This window comes from Podarcis cretensis, assembly GCF_951804945.1.
Source record: "Podarcis cretensis genome assembly, chromosome: Z".
Classification (NCBI taxonomy): Eukaryota; Metazoa; Chordata; class Lepidosauria; order Squamata; family Lacertidae; genus Podarcis; species Podarcis cretensis.
Window position 1 is genome coordinate 20,749,620 of NC_137184.1, and position 18,723 is coordinate 20,768,342.

The 18,723-nt window shown below is 43.9% G+C and overlaps 1 protein-coding gene across 7 annotated transcripts in view; it reads right to left on the reverse strand.

Annotated features, from left to right (window-relative positions):
* The window catches only part of LOC307207422 (rho GTPase-activating protein 20-like), a 94,352-nt gene that overhangs the window by 48,453 nt on the left and 27,176 nt on the right, over window positions 1-18,723 (reverse strand). The window lies entirely within an intron of this gene.

Below are 18,723 nucleotides of genomic sequence, written 5' to 3' on the forward strand. Positions count from 1 at the left end.
CAATTCTATTATTCTAAGATGGAAGCTGGGCAACATGACCCAATCTGATGTTTTTTAACCTTGGTTACTCCCTCCCTCTGATACCTGAGAATTCAAGGATTATCTATATGACATACGCAGATCAACAACAAGGACTCCTGATATCTTATTCCGTGAACTAGGTACAAATTAAAGCTCAAGGAGAATGGAAAAAAAGTTTTTTTATAAACAAACACGCAACGAGGGATAAAGCTTGAAGGTTTCACTATTAAAGGAACAGTATTAATTTTCTGCCAGGTAGTGTTTCAGGTTTAAACAAGAACTGCCTATTTATTCCTTTTTCCATCCTCACTGCCTTTTTCCTCCCTCCCTAATTGGCTAAGGGTCTCCAATAGGATGTTCCAATGGTCTGCAATCTCCTCCATATGATTCTGACCCGCACTGGGTACTGCACCCAAGAACTGGAAGGAACTCCGGACATCATGCAGACTAATGCTCCCAACCCATAATGTTTTCTACCTTCTGGCAGGTTGGGGGTTTTCATGCAAAGTATGCACTTAGGTTCTAGTTATGCATGCATTTCATTTTCTGCCCAGGCTTTGGATTCCTGCTCTAGTGCTTAACTATAAACGATGCCCCAGTGATTGCTGCAGAACAGCACTGGGCTCCCATCCTGTCCTCGCCTATTTGGGCTATATTTGCAGAGCATCCATTCTGGCTCTTTACTGGCACCGTGGGGAGGTCCTGCCTTATGCCATAAATCATCACCATAATAAATGAGGTCTGAAATACTGCTGCTAGTGTGGAACATGACCTAGAAAGTCTGCTGTCCACCTGGAAAGCATTTGTCTTTGTCTCCTAAAAATGTTCTGTCCCTCTGGCAGGTGACCGGGTCAAGCAAACCTTACAGGTTCTGCAGTGTGCATCAATTCCCCCTCATTTCATCACAACTCCCACCCCTGAACAGGGGCAGGAGTGATTGCTCTGCTCTCCCAGTGCACATTCCTGGGGCTTCTCGCAGAGACCCAGCTCACTCTCCCGCTCGATTTGCTCCGTGGCCATGGCGACAGATCCACACTTACTCAAACACACTTTGAAAGTGCTTGAAAACTTGCAACACGCCACACCGTGTTTGTGCATTACTCATCCTAAAGCTGCCAATTCCTGCCTTGTGTTTCTTGGCAAGGGGGAAACTTGAGAGTCTAATAGTCTCATTCCAAACCCATGTATGGCCTGCTGCTATCAATGTGGCCTGCTGAAATGGGCCAGGATTCCTTCCGAGCTGTGATCTTGGCATGGTCTCCTGTGTTATTATCCAGACAATTAACTTAAGACAGAGCACAAGAACACCCCAACACACCTGCCCTGCTCAGTACAGCGAACGCTTTCCTTCTGACATTAAAAGGGACAGAACAGACGTCAAGCAAGAAAACTTGTGCAGAAAGCCTGGACTTCATTAGCACATTCTTGGTTAGTACAGGAACTCTTAGAGAAGTGAGCAATGCTTGGTGGCAGAGCAGATCCTGCATATAAGGTTCCTGGCCTAGTCAATGGCAACTACAATTTAAAATAGCTTGCAGGAGCATAAACTGGATTGAATCAAAGGTCCATCTTATCTAGAATTTAGTTTTCACAGTTGCCAACCAGATGCCTCTGGGAAGCCCACAAGCAAGTCATGAGTGCAATGGTACTCTCTCATTCAGGGTCACCAGTAACTGGTATGCCGATGCATATTGGAGGCAATATAGCCATCATGGCTATTGGCCACTGATAGCGTTATCCTGCAAAATCTTGTTTAATCTTCATTTAAAGCCATCTGAGTTGGTAGTCATCACTAGGAAGTTCCATATTATATAAGAGAGAGAGAGAGAACCTTTCCCTATCCATTTTCTCCACGCATATCTCTATCATGTCTCCCCATCCTCAGGATTTTTCTAAACTGAATAATTCCAAATATTAGAACCTTTCCTTGAAAAGCATTTGCTCTGGAGGCCCCCATTGGGGCAGGTGAAAGTGCAAACCAGTAACAAACCAAGAGATGTGTACGTGTAAAAATTGGCCACAACTATATGGACTAAGAAGAATTAAGTGGAACCAGCACAGGATCTGTTGACCACAAGAGTTGTGGCCTAAAGTCTGTCTGACGTTTAGCCCCACATGCCTCCTGCAGCATCCAGCGGGAATTATAAATCTATGGTATGAATGCATTTGAGATACCGTGAAGAGTTCTGGTTGTCTCACCTCAAAAAGGATATTGTAGAGCTGGAAAAGATCAATCAAAATGATAAAGGGGAGGGGTAGGCAACCTAAGGCCCAGGGGCCGGATGCAGCCCAATTGCCTTCTCAATCTGGCCTGTGGACAGTCCGGGAATCAGCGTGTTTTTACATGAGTTTTTACATGTCCTTTTATTTAAAATGCATCTCTGGGTTATTTCTGGAGCATAGGAATTTGTTCATATATTTTTTTCAAAATATAGTCTGATCCACCACATGGTCTGAGGGACGGTGGACCGGCCCACGGCTGAAAAAGATTGCTGACCCCTGATCAAAGGCAACTCACCTATGAAGAAAAGTTGCAGAGTTTGGGACCCTTTAACTTAGAGAGAAGGCAAATAAGAGGTGACATTATATTTCTGTTTATTAAATTTGTATACCGCCCTTTGTCCATAGATTCAAAATAAAAACACAAAATTAAAAAATTATGCAAGGTAATTTTATGCAAAAAGTGGAGAAAGAAAAGTTTTTCTCCCAGTCCATGGCACTTGAAATTGCATACAGCCAATGAAGATGAACGTTGGATGATTTGGGATGAAGAAAGCACTTCTCCACACAGCACATTATTAAAGTATGGAACTTACTCCCATATGAGGCAGTGATAGCCACTGACCTAGAAGGCTTTAAAAGAGGATTAAGCAATTTCATGGAGAAGGCTTTTAATGGCTCCCGGCCATGATGGCTATGCTGCAAAGTTTCTGAATAACAGTTGCTGGAAATCCCAGGGTGTAGCGGGCTCTTGTGCTCAGATTCTGCTTTTGGGCTTTCCACATGTATCTGGTTATCCACTGTGAGAACCAGATGCTGTCTTGGTAGGCCATTGGCCTGATCCAGCAAACTCTTCTTATGTTCTTATGCGGACCCAGGTGAGACCCCTGGTAATCCAAAATAGCTGCTGCCAATGCAGTAAAGCCAAGCAGGATGGCAGCCAGCTCTCTTAGAGGGGCTCTCCACTCCTCCCATCCCCAGACCCAATACCATTGCACAGGCTCATCCCTGCTCCTACTAGCTATGGTGGCGGATGTGCCGCCACACAAGTCAGCTTTGGGTGACTTTTTCTCCACTTTCTCCAGCTTTTTGTAGTGAAGTAAACAGAACTGTGCACAGCATTCCACATTTGGTTGCATCACAGATGCGCATAAGGGCATTGTGACATGGGCAGTTAACGTTTCAGACTCTTTCCTAATGATCCAGAGCATTTTTTTAAAAAATCACCTTTTCCACAGTCAAAATTATCTGGCAGCAGCAGTGGTCATGTTTATACAAAGAGCAACAGGGACTGCAGTGTTTTTTAAAAAAAACAAAATGAGAGAAATATGCTCAGAAGCATACAGAAGGAGAGGGACACTCAGGCCACATTCACACCATTATTATTATTATTATTATTATTATTATTATTATTATTTGCCCTTTACTCTAAGGTCCCAGGGTGGCTTACAGCATTAAAAGCAACTACAGTAGTACCTCAGGTTAAGTACTTAATTCGTTCCGGAGGTCCGTTCTTAACCTGAAACTGTTCTTAACCTGAAGCACCACTTTAGCTAATGGGGCCTCCTGCTGCCACCGCACCGCTGGAGCACGATTTCTGTTCTCATCCTGAAGCAAAGATCTTAACCTGAAGCACTATTTCTGGGTTAGCGGAGTCTGTAACCTGAAGCGTATGTAACCTGAAGCGTATGTAACCCGAGGTACCACTGTATTTAAATATGGTTTAGGAAAGAAATACGGCTCCTAAATTACGTGTTAGTTTAATATACTTATGTAGAACTCTATTTACCATTATTGTGTAGGCATCTCTCTCATGACCTTCTGTGCTCTTGTTTTGGGGAAATAATTAAAAAACCATAATACAATTTAAGGCACTATGATACCACTTTAAACCGTCATGGCTTCCCCCAAAGCATTCTGGGAGCTGCAGCTTGCAAAGGGTGCTGAGAGTTGCTAGGAGGACCCCCACCCCCATCTCCTTTCAGATCTACAATTACTAGAGTGCAATTCAATCCTTCCCAACAGGGGACACTGGGAATTGTAACTCTGTGAGGGGAATAAAGGGTCTCCTAACACCTCTCAGCACCTTTAACAAGCTGCAACTCCCAGGATTCTCAGGGGGAAGCCATGATGACTATTTGAAGTGGCATCAAAGTGCTTTAAAAGTATGGTGTGAATGTGGCGTCAGTGCAGGGAAAGCACAGCTTTCTCTTGATTCCAGCTGCCCTCTGCCAAAGTGGCTTCCCCTGTTATAAAAGAGTTCCCAGATTCTCATTTCATGCGTTTCCATGTGAAATTTCCAGAAGTGCAGCTGTGTAGGTTGGTTGAGTGCAGGTAGGGGGCACAGGTAGGGGATGAGACCCAAATCTCCTGACGCCTTTAAAGACCAACTAATTTATTAAGGCAGAAGCTTTCATGGAATCTGTGTTATTTTTAAAGTGTCATCAAGTTATTGGGTGTCGTTTCTCCCCCCCCCCCCGCCAATGTAATTTATAGCTAAGCTATCAGATAATCTCCATTCTCAAAAACATGCCCACAGCATTGCATTGTGGGGTTGTGTTCTTGTTTTCTACCAGTGCGCAGCAGGTCACTGCAACCCCATGCAAGGAAATGATTTTTTTTTTTAAGGAGAACAGATAAAACCTTGGGAGGCCAATTGGGAGACAGGGAAGCTGTCCACAAAATGAGGTTCATATAACCTATTTCCAAACACCAACATCTGCTTCCTGCTCCTGCTCCCTCACTTCCACATCATACCCTTCCAGGGTCAGTCACTTAGTGTAAATATGGATCCGGGACTCCAAGTTGTCCAAAGTCACAGAAATACTAGAGGTCTCATTTGCTACTGTGGATTCTGGTGGCTTTTGAAAAATGTGCTTTCCCCTTTCAAAAAACTATAATTTCCAGCACCCTTAACAAACTATATTATCCATCATTCTCATGTGCTTTAAATTTATGGGGTGGATCTGCCCTCTGATATAGCTATATTATAGCCATTGAATTTCTATTCTATTCTATTCTATTCTATTCTATTCTATTCTATTCTATTCTATTCCATTCCATTCCATTCCATTCTATTCCAGAAGATGAATCTCAAGGGGTGTCCAGTGTACTGTACTGTCTATTCCTGTTGTGTTGGCTGAGCTTCAGTTAGTAAGGTTTGAGGATATGGACAAGGTGCTTGGATCAGTCAGGATGACGAGGTGCTCTGTACACTTGCCCCTCTTGGCTGATAAAAACTAGGAGGGAGGGGACAGCTGGCTGGGCCAGAGGGGTGATTAATGCCTCTTTGCGAGAGGGGGTGGCAGACTGACAGTGGTAAAATAAAATGAGAATCACCTTCAAATACAATGGTACCTTGGTTCCCAAATGGCTTAGTTGTCGAACAAATCGGCTCCTAAACGCTGCAAACCTGGAAGTGTTACGGTTCACAAACGTTTTTCAGAAGCCGAATGTCTGACGCGGACTTCCGTGGCTTCCGCTTGAGTGCAGGAAGCTCCTGCAGCCAATCAGAAGCAGCGCCTTGGTTTTCGAACGGTTTCAGGTGTCAAACAGACTTCCGGAATGGATTAAGTTCAAGTACCAAGGTACCACTGTATCTGATGGGTTGAAGAATGGAAAATGGAGGAATCTTGTTTTCTGCTGCTCCTGAAGGGAAGACCCAAATCAGTGGATCCAAATGACAAGAAAGGAGCTTCAAACCAAACATCAGGAAGAACCTTCTGATAGTAAAAGCTGTTTGGCAATGGAAAAGAATCCCTGGGAAGCTGGTGGACTCTCCTTCATTGCAGGCTTTTAAGTAGAGTTTGGATGGCCATCTGTCATGGATTATTTAGTTGTGATTTATGCACTGCGGGGAGTTGTACTAGATGATCCTACAATTCTACAATTCTGTGATTCTATGAATGCAAACTAAGGTAAAAGGAGACTGCTGACTTTTACTTAGAAAATTCTGGCATTACACAAAACATTCTGGCAAGAAGCCAAGAAGCCAAATGTAAAAGGTAATTCCTGGGTAACAAGATCCAAGTTTGGGGCAAGTACTCTTTGGTGAGAGAGCCCCAGCAGAAATTTAAAATCACAAAATATGCAGCAAAGTAAAGTATGCAAATACGTATAGACTAAAATATACCTTTGTGAGTACCAAAATTTCCCTTTTCCCCTGGCATAGAAAAAGGCCAGACGTTTGGTAAATTAAAAACGGCTAGCTTGCAAACTATTCAAAGTTCAGATTCATATGCTCCAGAAAGTATGCTCCAGAAAGTATGCTCCAGAAAGTTGCACAGGCAGGAAAATTCGGCTTAGTTTCAAAGTGGTGAAAGTTCCTAAGTTACTGGTATAAGAGTTACTTGTGAGAGCCATGCGACTAAGTTGGAGCAAGCAACTTGGCTTCTGCACACACTGAGTTCATTAGATAGCCTTAGGGGACCAAATAATTGATTCTAGTCCCTCCCAAGCTAGATAATCTAGCTAAGCCTGTCCGTACAGTTTGCTCTATGGTTTTAACCCCTTTATGCTTTAATTATGCTTCTTGGTTACACGAGGCTGGTTATCCCACACTTTAAAGGGCATCAGTAAGGAAAGTACAGCAGGAGGAGGCTGCACCGCCTGGGAAAGGCAGGAGCCCTGGCTTAATGTGAACTTAAAGTTAAGGAGATTGGTTGTAAATATTTGGACTAATGTGCCTTCACTTGATATTTTTACTATTTCCCCACCCCCTCATCCTGAGAGAGCATCTTAATCTGAGCTCAAAAGTTTTTGCAAAGATTTTGGGCCTGAAGGTACTAAATCACATCTGAAGGACGCTTTTTGAAAGGAACAAGCTGCCTCTTTCCTTCCAAGAAATGGAAGATGATTCATTTATTTTAAAATGTCCTCAGAACGAGGACATGCGGGAGGGGCGGAACACACATCTGCCAAAAGCAGTTTGTTGTTTTACTACACACACACACACACACACACACACACACACACACATTTTTCTGGGAGATGGCACCAAGGGATGAGTTTGGCTCTCTTGCTGTCCTGCAAATTATTTATGCCAGCACGGTTATTCATAAGATTTCTGGAAGGGGAATACACACACACATACACAGCTTAAAACATGACCTCAAAAGGGCAAAGTCCTCAGATTAAAGCCACAGGAAACTGTCTGTGTTTGCTCAGCAAAACTGAGGAGAGGATCTCCCAGGGACCACCTCCTAACAGGAGGATCATAATGCTAAGGGATGACAGACCATTTAGATAACATTCCCTCCAACATTCCTCAGATGAAATTAAGGACATTTCTCACACCCCTCCCAACTGACCCTTCTCAACCCCATATTTAGTCCATCCCCACCAAGCATTTCCTATCAGAAGAAGGGTAAGTGCTGCTGCAACCACTGTGCCAACAGGACACAGCACACACAGAGGCGGAGCTAGCTGCTCCGGCACCCAGCACATGCTGTGCACCTGGGGGTGGGACCATGGGGGTGAGGCAAGCGTCCCAGGGTACGAGCCGCCCAGGGTGTGTGTGGAGTGAGCCGCCTTTGGCGGGCTGCTTCCTGGGCGGTGGCAGGGAGGGAGCCGTGCCGCTTTGACAGCAGCCTTCCTCCCCTCTTCCTTCTGACAGTTCGGGGGAGGTTCCTCCCCCCCAGGAAGTAGCCTGGGAGCAGGGGGCAACGGCGCGCCACCCGCCCGCGATTCCCAAGCCTCCCCCAAGCTGTCAAAATGAAGGGGGAAGGCTGCCTACAAGGTGGTGCAGCTCCACCCCTTCCCCCGACAGCTCGGGGTACTCCCCTCAGTGATGACACCTGGGGCGAACTCGAGAGCGTGCTCTCCATGCAGTTAGTGGTTAAAAACAAACAAACACCAACAAAAAGTCCTTTAAAGTCGGGGGTGGGTTTTAAGGTCCTATTAGATTCAGCAGGGCGTACTCTCAGGTAAGTGCAGTTAAGGCTGCAGCCTTTGTGACCCAAGTTTTGGGTCCTTTTTAGGTTCAGGATGTCACTGCTTTACACCCCCCCCACCCCACAATTTGAAAACGTCAGCTTTGTACTTAAACACAAATTGGCCGGGAACTACATTCTCTGTGTCTTTATCAATTTATTTAAAGAACAGCAAACTGGTGATTGCTTTAACTATTTGATATGTGGTGATTTGAATCATGAGGATGCATTAGAAGAACTGCTGAGTCTTGAATGAGTCTTGCTTTGGAATTGAGGACTTCGTTAGATTTTCTTCTGCCTTTTCATTTTATTTTGTCCTAAGGGCTTGTTAGAGATAATGTGTAAGTGTGGTGTCAGCTCCCTAAAAAAAAGGTCGACAACTCTGGGAAACGGGGGGGTGGGGGAGTCGCGCTTTGCACCACAGCGCCGGATATCTTAAAACGGCCGTGATGGCTCCTATCAGCCTCAAGAGCCAGCATGGCCAGACATCAGAAATTATGGGAGCTGGAGTCCAACCACATCTCGAACGCCACATGTTTCTCATCCTTGCCTTCATGAGACTGCTCACAAAGAATGCTTCGCCCTGGCATCTGCTACCTGAGGCTCCTGCCTCACTCTGCCATTGGTAGTGCTGGCCGTACTGCTGCTGCTGAGGTATTAACCCTGCCACAGTTCCTGTTAAACGGTAATAAAGTTGTGGTCCTTGTTATCCCGGAGGCCTTGTTATCCCGGATGTTTAGATAGTTGATTTGAATTTTAATCTGTTTTTAACCTCTTGCTACTTTAATTTTTTGAAAGTTGTTGATTTTCTTATATAACAAGAGGAAGAAATCAATAAAAATGTCTTTAAATTGTTTTTAGCTTTCTACTTGATAATTTTAGCATTTTAGAAAACTGCTTTAGGTTTTTTTTTTACAATCAAGCCAAGTATAATATATTATTATTATTATTATTATTATTATTATTATTATTATTTGCACTGGCTGTTGCACAGCTCTGTGTAGAGCACTTTCAGAGACAGCTACAATTAGTCATGATGATACTGTGGTTTGATAATTTCCTTATTCATTTTATTGCTTTTTATTATTTGTTTTATTGCTTGCTTTTGTCAACCCTTCTACTACTGTTTTTATTATCATCACACAGTATCTTAATTTTTCTATTGTGCAAATATGATTTTGTTGCATACCTTTGAGCCTGGCCATAGAAATTCAAATGCCTTAGCCCCTAAGCAATAAAGGTTTCAAGTGATGTGGGGTTTCCTGATTTTTAAAGGACAGAATTCAGGCTTGGTACTTCAGGAGCGGCACCACTAGCCACCTCAGCAGTTTAAACCTATCAGAGGAACAAAGCCAATCCTATGTCCTCAAGGGATAAACAGGCAGCTGGCATAAAACAATGAGTCTAGAATATTTAATATCCAGTCTAAGCCACTCTAGATTTACAAAAGAGGGAGTAAAGGAGAGGTGTCAGAAAGTAACCTGTCCAAAATGAAATGCAGAAAATGACTATATTTTTAAAGTTCCCTAATGAATGGCTTGGGACGCAGGTGGCGCTGTGGGTAAAAGCCTCAGCACCTAGGGCTTGCCGATCGAAAGGTCGGCGGTTCGAATCCCCGCGGCGGGGTGCGCTCCCGCTGCTCGGTCCCAGCGCCTGCCAACCTAGCAGTTCGAAAGCACCCCCGGGTGCAAGTAGATAAATAGGGACCGCTTACTGGCGGGAAGGTAAACGGCGTTTCCGTGTGCTGCGCTGGCTCACCAGATGCAGCTTTGTCACGCTGGCCATGTGACCCGGAAGTGTCTCCGGACAGCGCTGGCCCCTGGCCTCTTGAGTGAGATGGGCGCACAACCCCAGAGTCTGTCAAGACTGGCCCTTACAGGCAGGGGTACCTTTACCTTTACCTTTAATGAATGGCTTAGGGATGCAGATGGCGCTGTGGGTTAAAGCCTCAGCGCCTAGGACTTGCCGATCGAAAGGTCGGCGGTTCGAATCCCTGCGGCGGGGTGCGCTCCTGCTGCTCGGTCCCAGCGCCTGCCAACCTAGCAGTTCGAAAGCACCTCCGGGTGCAAGTAGATAAATAGGGACCGGTTACCAGCGGGAAGTTAAACGGCGTTTCCGTGTGCGACTCTGGCTCGCCAGAGCAGCGATGTCACGCTGGCCACGTGACCCGGAAGTGTCTCCGGACAGCGCTGGCCCCTGGCCTCTTAAGTGAGATGGGCGCACAACCCCAGAGTCTGTCAAGACTGGCCCGTATGGGCAGGGGTACCTTTACCTTTTACTTTAATGAATGGCTGGCAGAAGATGCACGCCTGGATCATTTATTGAAGGGCTGATGGGATGTTATTTAATTAATTAGATTTGTTTTCTATGCTGCCTTTCAACCCAGAAGGATCTCCAATACCACTTATATTTAAAATAAATCAAGTACCATTACATGGCAGTGGGTGGTGGGGAGGAATACTTCTCTTTCTAACTCATTCAATCTACAGCATTTGCTCTGGGGTGGTGCATTTTCACAAAATCAGTTGCTATGGCTGTTTTCCTGAGCTTCCACTCCACTGCATCTCAGAGTGCTTACAGCTCCATTCTCCAGGACAGCAGATTGCTTCACTACCCAAGGGCAGGCATGGAAGAGTCCTGTGCAACTGCCCTTGCTTCAGGTGATTTTGCTGGCAACAGAAGACAGGATCTGTGAGTTGTTGGCTGGAAGCTAAGAGCATCTGAACAGCTCTGAGTGGGGCAAAAACCCATAGCCAGCAACCCCAGGGGTTTCAGACAAAAATCAGGTGCTTAATAGGTATGGGGGGGGGCCTTTTGAGAGATCCACATGCTCTGTTCTATAAGATTTTCTTTTAGCTGATTTGTTTAGTCTCTTTTCTGATTGGGTTGAATTCGAATAATGAGGGAGAGTTTTATTTCTGAGAGGCAGTGTCCCATAGTGGTTAGAGTGGCGGACTAGGACCTGGGAGAGACCAGGGTTAAAATTCCCACTTGGCCATGAAGCTCACTGGGTGTGACCAGTCCCTGCCTTTCAGTCTAACCTACCTCAAAAGACTGTTGTGTGGATTAAATGACAAGGAAGGGCATGTATGACACCTTGAGCTCCTTGGAGAAAAAGGTGAGATATAAATGCAATAAATAAATAAATTATTGCACATACCCTCTTCATAATAATTTTAAACTGGGTTAGCTTTTTAATGTTGCAGTACAATGCTTAAGGGAAGTTGAGGGGAAATGCTACATCAAGGCTGTTCCGTCTATTAAAATAGAAGGTCTTCCCATCTTAATTTTTTAGGATATGGACTTCTAGCACAAAGGAATCACAAACCCAAAGGAATCTTACTTTTACTGTACACACTTTGCTTACACTCCAGACCAGTCCTGCCACACAGTCCATCATTCAATCATTCATACCCTTTCACTAACATTGGCTGTTGCAAAAACACTCAGCCAGTTCCTCAAATAGAAATCTACAACTGTGAGATGCACAGGAATGTATAATACAATACAGCTCTGTGGTCCCTTTATCACCACAAAGGCAAACTTTTACTGATGGTAGAGCACAAGAACGGCCTTCTGGATCAGGCCAGTAGGCATCTCGTTCAGCATCCTGTTTTCGGTGGCCAAACAAACACCTGTGGGAAACCAGCAAGCAGAAATCTCCCCTGCTGTTTTTTCCAGAAACTGGTATTTGTAAGCACTGCTGCCTCCCAATGTCAAGGCACAGCATAACCTCCATCATGACTAGAGGGATTTATCAAATCCTCTCCCCCACCCCCCTTTTGGACATCAGTCCTACAAGAAATCTTCAAAATAACAAAGCAGGTTGTTGTTATGTACTGAGCTGAATCCTAGAAAAATCGGATCCAGAATGCAGCAGTCTGATTGGTCCGCAGGAGCTACCCAATCCAGCTCCAGGTGGAAGTGAATCAGCGCCTTGCTTGGCCTGCAGGAGCAGCCAATCAGGCTCCTGGATGAAGTGAATCAGCAACCTGATTGGCCTACAGGAGCAGCCCGGAATTAGCCAATCATGCGGGGCCCATTGTGTAAATAATGTATACAGTGGTACCTCTGGTTGCGAATGGGATCCATTCTGGAGACCCTTTCTCAACATGAAAAGCCCACAACCTGAAGTGCCGTATCCATGAAGTGGGATTTAGCACATGTGCGAGCGGTGAAACCTGGAAGTAACCCTTTTTGGTACTTCCAGGATGCTGCGGGACGCAACCTGAAAAAACGTAACATGAAGCAAACGTAACATGAGGTATGACTGTATATAGCTAGACATTTTGGGGAAAGTTTCATTCATTGCTACTATGACCTGAATAAAGAGCATGAAATTCACACTCGACTCCAAGTATATTTCACAGGTATTAGAAGCCATTCCAGAACTGGCCCTATTAAATATTTTCCAAGACAACAAACGCTCACTCACATTACAAAGAACTCATAAGCCACTTACTCTCCCTTGCACCATTCATGCCTTCATTTCCAGTTTTGGAGGCACTCTGGCCTATATCAAATTAATATCTACTTAGAATAGACCCACTGAAATTAATGGTCCTTTGCTAATTATGTTTATTGATTTCAACGAGTCTGCTCTAAATATGACTAACACTGAATATACCCCTCTGTGTATGCCCAGGGGCTTCCTGTCCTTGTATCATGCCGGCAACTTCATGGCCACCTCTTTTCTTTTGGCAAGGAATTCTGAGCATGCTCAGAGGCTGCCTGTTTTGGCAACGTACATGGCTAATTACTGTAGTGTCTGTTTTACTGAAAGGCACTCGTTACGGTATGCACAGAGTCTCCGTGCAATGGCACCAAGTAGGCAAGAAACAGGTTTATTTATTGAATGAAGTGTGCAAAGTAAATCACTTTTGGCTTCAGATATACCAGCTCCCTGTTTTACCAAGTAACTCTGCTGAATCATTACAGTTTCTTAAAGGGCAACACACAGAATGGGCACAACTCAAACCTGTCGAACTACCACCATAAGCAGCCATATGCTATGCTTCTTAGTTGGAAAAAATTATTGTGAATGCTAAATTAAACTGATGAAAGCTTCAGGATTTTGATAAACTGGAGGAATTACATAAAAAAACAAAACAAGAAAGCTATGGCAAACACCAGTCCCATTCCAATTGTGTTCAAGTGCAAAGGAGAAAGAGTGAACAGTTTCCTCCACTCCTTTAAAATAGCAAAACATTACGTATTATTTATTTACAGCATTCATATACTGTACTGCTTTTTAGGTGGATCTCACAAAATGTTAGTGAAGCCTACCATACACAGTGGAATACTATTCCTACTGCATGCCCATGAGATACTAATACCATTTCATGTCAGATATTAGATATTGTCAAATGCTTAATGCTAGTGCACACCAATTATCAAGTATTAGCAGCTACTATAGCAGGGGTTGGCAACCTAAGGCCCATGGGCCACAAGTGGCCCACGGGGGTCGTTTAACCAGCCCCCGAGCGGCCTCAAACCAGGCTGCCCACTTGGCGAGTCCCCGCGTGCTGCGCTAAACCAGTGCAGCACGGCATGGGGACTCACTTCTGCGGTGCCCAAAATTGTGATGCTGAAAATCGTGTGTGTGCAGACGCTGACGTTGGAAATCGCAGATGCTGGAAATCATGCGATCCAGAGGGATCTTCGCTGGAGTGAACAGGCCCAGGTGAGGTAAACCTTGCCGACCCCTGTACTATAGCATGCCATCCACCAAACACCACCAGATACCTTGCATATCTCCTATTAACTACTGCAAAATAGCTGTTATCAAATGTCAGCTGTCATACTCTTTTTCCTAGATAACCACACATGAATGACTCAGACAATATTTAAGAAACATTCAAGCATCCAGCAAATTTCTGTAAAATATTCATCATCAAAATTCCCATTTTAAGCTGATTATGTCACTTTCCAATAAATGAGTAGCCACCAGTTGTTGTTGTTGTCTATTGTATTTTAAATTATGTTTACTGTATGCATAGCTGTCAACTTTTCCCTTTACTTGCAAAGAATCCTATTCGGAATAAGGGAATTTCCCTTTAAAAAAGGGAAACGTTGACAGCTATGGCTGTATGTGAAAAAGCAATAAAATATATTTTTTAAAAGTTCACAGAGGAAAGTTATTTGGATATATTTTGGAGTCTATTTGTTTCAGCTCCATAAACTGGCTGTGAACATAAATGAGCTTCTTTCATTTTATGATTTGCAATTATAATATGGCCAAAGAAGACCTAATATTTCAACAAGTGATGCAATCCCACTCACCTGGAAGTCAGCCCTGCTGAATGCAGTGGGGCCTGCTTCTGAATGAACGTGCACAGGGTTATTGGGCTAACCTTTAAATAGGCAGCAAAGCTTCCATTTGATAATTTTTTTAAGTGGAAGAGAAGCAACTACTGTTAGTGTCAGGAGAATGTTTGTGACTGTGTGTGTGTGTGTGTGTGTGTGTGTGTGTAAGCACAAGGGGGGGTAGTATAAAAAGCTTAAGGTAAAATGGGTTTCTGTCTATAAAGATTCGTCTCCAGGCCAAGGTAAATTGTGAAGTGAGGCATTTTTTAAAAAGAAAGCAAACAAGCATTTCATTGGACTGATATTTGGCAAAAGGAGCATTTTTGTGCAGGCGCCAACCTTGAGGGCTGGAAGAATGTAGCACATTCCTTGGGGTCTTTTAAGATTGAGAGCAGGGCTGTTTTCTTACTCTTAGCACAACCCTTCTCAAAGGCGGCCATTTTAAAGGCCAGAAAAGAGTTGGGTGCAGCCACAGGAATATTTGATGCGACGGTGCAGAGGAGCCACACCACTAAGGGGTTCCCTTCCACCTTAAGGTGACTGCAGGGAAAACACTGCCAGAACCCACGTATATTGGGGCGGGAGGAGTGTGGCACCCTGCCAGAAGAGGTGGAGCCTTGTGGGTCTTTCCCTGGGCCCACATCAACTCCCCCCTGAAAGGATGCTCTGGGGTCAGACTAATGGTCTCTCTAGTCCTGCATCCTATTTTCTGCCCACAGCCCAAGCTAGACATGAAGGTGGCAAGCCTCCTTTCCTGTGGCTCTCTCGCAGCTGAGGGGGATGCAGGGGGATGCATATCCATAAACCTTTTGTGAATCTTTGTACTTTTGTCCATTTATTGTATTTATTTTTCCTGATTTGAACTATAAAATGGTGATTTTCTTGACTCAAGATTGGCTGCAGGACACTCCGGCAGCCAATTGGAAGCCACAGAAGCTGTGCCGGATGTTCGGCTTCTGAAAATCATTCAAAAACCAGAACAATCACTTACAGGTTTTCGATCGTTCGGGAGCCAAAACGTTTTAGTTTACAGGCGTCCGGCTTCCGAGGTTCCACTGTACCCTTAAACATTTTTTTTTAAGAAAAAAGCACTGGATATACTACCTTAAAAGAATATGGGGCACATCTACACTGTATATTTAACGTGCTAGAATACCCCCTTAAACAATCAGGGCTCACATCCCCACAGAATTCTGGGAGCTGTAGTTTGTTCAGGGTGCTGAGAGCTGTTGGGAGGCCTCTGTTCCTCTCCCAGGGCTACAATTGTCAGGGATCTCAGGAAAGGAGAGCTTTGTCAAACTATGCTAAAAACTGTAGGGGCCTGCTAACATCTCTCAGCACCCTGAACAAATTACAGCTCTCAGAATTATTTGGAGGAAACCATGACTGTGGAACCATAACACTTTAAATGCACAGTGTGAACTTGGCCATGAAGTTTCGTTCTATGTCTGTATTTATAAGCCACCTTTCTGCAAAGGCATCCAAGGTGGTTCTCACTTTAAAATAAAGATGGCAACCGTTTTGCACGAGGGCTTCTGTTCCTGGCCCCCATGCATGGCTGTTGAGCGTGTATAAGCCCACCTTGCCCATTCCAACCCAACCCCCATTCTGCCCTCTTCGAGGTCCAAAAGGACCCACACATTGGAGGTTGCACATCAGTTGGACTCATGCAAAATGGTCGCCATCTGTACTGAAGGGAACACACATCAATTGTCTATTTCCTTACATTTATACCCTACCTTTCTTCCACTATGTAAACACCCAGCCACTGAAGAGCAAGGTGGTACCCACCTGGACATTCAGAACAACACCCTGAGAGTCACCTGTTGGGCCTATTTTTCAGGGAACATCCCTGATTTAGAGAAGCCATCCCGGTTTCTGATTTGATTCTGAAATGTCCCACTTTTCCTTAGGACGTCCTTAGGATGTTGGCGAGAATGGAGCTATCCAACCCCCCAAGCTGTCTGAAGGCATTCCTGTATAGGGAAGGGGGTTTTATGTTTTATGTTTAATGTTTTATCATGTTTTTATATATGTTGGAAGTCGCTCAGAGTGGCTGGGGCAACCCAGTAAGATGTGTGCAGTATAAATAGTAAAATTATCATCATGGAATGGATGTCCCTATTTTCATCGGGAAAATGTTGGAGGGTATGTACTAAGCGCCCCTTCTGATGCTGATGCCATGAGTCGCTGACTCCCTTACTTAAGCCTAGAGTTTTATTTTCAGCCAGAACTCAGTTTTGGCCCCTTCTAAGAGAATGAGGCAAACGTTCATGGTGAGTTCCAGCACCTCTTTTTCTAGAAAAATAGCACTGCTTATTTTATTTATTTATTTATTTATTTACTGAATTTATATACCTTATGCCGTATTATAACTATCATTTGCAGACATTTCCTATACCACAAATGTGTCATTTCTCTCTCCATAGCCATCCATAAAATTATTTATGTTCTATAGGGGGAAAAAATATTTACTTTTGTGTGTCCTCCTGGATCAATGGGCAGCCAAGCCTGTTTGATAACTGGCAGCATAAAGTGTACACACACACACACACACACACACACACACACACACACCTTAGGGGTGTGCAAGAGTCAAAAAATTTGCCTTGTATCTGCTTCCAAGTTGCTTTCTTGCTCTCTCCACTCAACCCATATTGTTGTTTTATTTGTTTGTTTGTTTATATCCAACCTTTTCCCCAAACTGGGACTCAAAGTGCTTTGTACACATTAAAATAACACAGATAAGATACAGAAAGCTGAAAACATACAAAAAGTATTTAAAAAGTAATGAAAACAATACCAAAAAATCGTATTGAAATACAGATAATAAAGCCCTATTTAAAACCCTTTCCTTAAAAACCAGCCAGTTCCTAAAGGCCTGCTAAAACAAAACAGTATTCACCTGCTGGTGAACCCCCAAGGTGAACCCTGAGCTATTCTGCATCCTGCATGAAGCAAAACTAGAACTTTTCTCTTGTATAAACTGGGTGAAATTTATAGGCACAGCAGCCATTCCAGGGCGGACCAAGCCTGCCATATTGCAGGTAAATAGGTCCCCACAAACAGGGTTTTGTTTTGTGGGAAGAAAGAAAGAAAAGATTGACTTTCCTCCACAATCCTCCATCTCTTGCTCTTTGCTACCTTAAAATGATGAAGAGCTGTCCAATTGGTCTGCATTATTGTTTGCTTGCACTTTTTGCTTAGAACTTCTCAGCTTTTCCATTGGCCTTTTACCTTTCCAGGGCTTGTGACCTCTATCAGTCTTGCAGGCCTCCAAGAGTCCCCAAAACACAAAGCTTTGCAAAACATAGGGCTCTGAAGAGCATTACAGGGTTTATCATTTTAATCTTTTTAAAAAAATTATCTGCAGCTAGGCTTTAGCAAAACAGAGCTCCTGCTGGCATGTTTGCATCATGTTGCCCCTCTACACTGCCCGCCCCTGCAGAAATTGATTTCTTTGGCTCACACAACAGATCTTTGGACCAATGCGTCCAAAATGTTTTGAAAAGAGGTAGACATTTAAACCAATCCTTTCAGACAGCAGAGGCAGTTACTCCAGCAATACAGCAATTCCTGGCCTCCCACCACCAACAAGCTAACAATATCACAATATAGGAAGTTCATTCTTCATAACTGATTGATTTTCTAGCCATGGCCAATAAACAGTATATCTGCGAAATAATAGGCACTTTAGTACTCATGCATCCAAGTACATACATTGTCCTCATCGAAATGCTCTCCCATAAGTCTCTCTGTCCCATTTATTCTAAATTTACCATTTCTCGAAAAGGGTTTTTCCATCAGATATTCTGTAGAGGTAAGTATGATTTTGCAAGGATACTGCAAACAAACAAACAAACAAGCAAGCAACCTTACATGCTTCAGTGCAACTGTGGGCTTATCCACAGTTACTTTTTGCCCCACACTTTCCAGGCACGGTCCATGCTTTAAAGCTCTATGTCCAAGTGCTCTCTTTTTTTACATGTGGAATCCCACTCTTTAAAGCTCCATTGGAGCAAGCAGCAATCCACAGAAAACCCCAATTGATGTTTGTTGCACTTTAAAGAGTGAGTTTTCAGACTACTTGACCTTGAAGATCCTTTTCGACTCTACAATTCTGATTCTTCAGCTGTAGATTCCTGCAATTCTTTTAAAATTTGTCTCCTTGTTAAACTCAGCCTGCTCTCCTCCTCAGTTTGATTACACCCATATCATACATTTAAAGCATTATTACACTGCTTTT